Source organism: Bactrocera oleae, unplaced genomic scaffold, assembly GCF_042242935.1.
Source record: "Bactrocera oleae isolate idBacOlea1 unplaced genomic scaffold, idBacOlea1 ctg00000030.1, whole genome shotgun sequence".
NCBI classification, from domain to species: Eukaryota; Metazoa; Arthropoda; class Insecta; order Diptera; family Tephritidae; genus Bactrocera; species Bactrocera oleae.
Window position 1 is genome coordinate 5001 of NW_027212771.1, and position 2500 is coordinate 7500.

Below are 2500 nucleotides of genomic sequence, written 5' to 3' on the forward strand. Positions count from 1 at the left end.
CGCCTTTCATGGTATCTGCATGAGTTGTTAATTTAGGCACCGTAACATTACGTTTGGTTCATCCCACAGCGCCAGTTCTGCTTACCAAAAGTGGCCCACTGGGCACATTATATCATAACCTCAACCTTCATATCAAGAAAGGTGAGGTTCTTACCCATTTAAAGTTTGAGAATAGGTTAAGGTCGTTTCGACCCTAAGGCCTCTAATCATTCGCTTTACCAGATAAGATTATTTTACATAATTTTTAAATGCACCAGCTATCCTGAGGGAAACTTCGGAGGGAACCAGCTACTAGATGGTTCGATTGGTCTTTCGCCCCTATACTCAATTCTGACAATCGATTTGCACGTCAGAACTGTTTCGGTCTTCCATCAGGGTTTCCCCTGACTTCAACCTGATCAAGTATAGTTCACCATCTTTCGGGTCACAGCATATATGCTCAAGGTACGCTCCAGTTAGAGGTATAAATAATAATAAATTATCATTATACATAACTATATGGAACGCCCCGGGATTGAATTAATAATGTAATACATTAAAAATTAATCCCATTATTAATACAGTTAAGTTAATTTCGCCATTAGGTTTAATATAACCCAATGACTTGCACATATGTTAGACTCCTTGGTCCGTGTTTCAAGACGGGTCCCGAAGGTATCCTGAATCTTTCGCATTGTTAATCATATAAATGCATACAATTAATATTAAAATCAATGATAATAATATTATTGTAAAATTCAAAAGAATTTTAGCATTATATATAATAAAATCTATCAACACTTTATCAAATCATCAGTAATTATTCTATGTTAATAAGCTAAAAGCAAATTAATTTGAATAAACTTAAAAACCAATGATCTTTTGATAAATATTTTATTATGTTAATAGATTACAATGTCCTTATATGAAAAAAATGCACACTATTATTATAATATTTAAAATTAAATACTACAGTTATAATGATGAATTTTTCATAATGGATATTCAGGTTCATCGGGCTTAACCTCTAAGCAGTTTCACGTACTATTTAACTCTCTATTCAGAGTTCTTTTCAACTTTCCCTCACGGTACTTGTTTACTATCGGTCTCATGGTTATATTTAGTTTTAGATGGAGTTTACCACCCACTTAGTGCTGCACTATCAAGCAACACGACTCTTTGGAAATATCTTTCTAGTAATCATTAACGTTATACGGGCCTGGCACCCTCTATGGGTAAATGGCCTCATTTAAGAAGGACTTAAATCGTTAATTTCTCATACTAGATATTAAGATATTCCATACACTGCATCTCACATTTGCCATATAGACAAAGTGACTTAGTGCTGAACTATTTTCTTTTCGCTCGCCGCTACTAAGAAAATCCTTGTTAGTTTCTTTTCCTCCCCTCATTAATATGCTTAAATTCAGGGGGTAGTCCCATATGAGTTGAGGTTGTATAAAATATATTTTAGATTGATTTGTTTATTTTTATTTAATTTTTTTGCTATTTGCTATTTTAAAGAAATATATTTTTATATCTTGATTACTCAATATTATTCAATCTTTTCATCCCTTTTTAAAATTCATAATATAATAATTAATAAAATTAACAACATTATTCCTCCACATATCATATATTTTTTTTTATTATAAATTTTTCTCAATACAATAGAGTGAATTAATTCTAGAATAAAAATTTATTTTATGCTAGACATTCCTCTTATGTATTATTTAATATAATTTAAATAATGTTGAAAATTTTTTCTTTTATGGGAATACTAAGATTCTCATTTATCATAAATTTTCGTTCAAATATGAGGTATTCAAGAATATATTTTCTATATTTCTTTTTATGCTATTAATATTATGGATTGAAAAATACAATCCAATAATATGCCATATGCTTAAATTCTATTAATTGACTAAAAGAATAAGCAACTAATTTAGCATAGTCTTACAACCCTCAACCATATGTAGTCCAAGCAGCACTTTAAAATTAATTAAAGTACATAACAGCATGGACCGCAATATGCGTTCAAAATGTCGATGTTCATGTGTCCTGCAGTTCACACGATGACGCACAGTTTGCTGCGTTCTTCATCGACCCATGAGCCGAGTGATCCACCGCTTAGAGTGATAATTTTTTTGTATTTTTTTAATTCAAAGTCAAAGAATTTTAATTTATTGAAAGTATTAATAATTAATCAATAATAAATTTTTAATACATAAGTTTAAAACATCTTTCAATAAATTGTAATTTTAAACCCAAACATTTGCAGCTGCGCATGTCTTAGGTCAACAAAAACAGTAATACCTTTTATATATTATTTTCTTCTCTATTTGTGCGTTTTCTTTTTTTAAATTTTTCAACATGTTTTTAATCACAAATAGAAAATACCATAAAAAAAAGGTATTACACACGTTAATGTGAACAAGTTAACTTATCATTTATAATATTTTATATAAATATCACAATTAAATATTATTTTCTATATAAATAATAAGTACAGCTATATGTT

General features: G+C 29.4%; 2 non-coding genes across 2 annotated transcripts in view; both read right to left on the reverse strand.

The window, feature by feature from the left end:
* The window catches only part of LOC138858851 (large subunit ribosomal RNA), a 3974-nt gene extending 2538 nt beyond the window's left edge, over positions 1-1436 (reverse strand). Inside the window, exon 1 of the ribosomal RNA XR_011397876.1 lies at positions 1-1436. This exon is cut by the window's left edge and continues 2538 nt beyond it. This is a non-coding gene — a ribosomal RNA (large subunit ribosomal RNA).
* A 502-nt stretch (positions 1437-1938) lies between these two features.
* Positions 1939-2117, reverse strand: LOC138858849 (5.8S ribosomal RNA). Its single transcript, XR_011397874.1, has one exon. It is a non-coding gene; the product is annotated as a 5.8S ribosomal RNA (ribosomal RNA).
* Between the last annotated feature and the right edge of the window lie 383 nt (positions 2118-2500).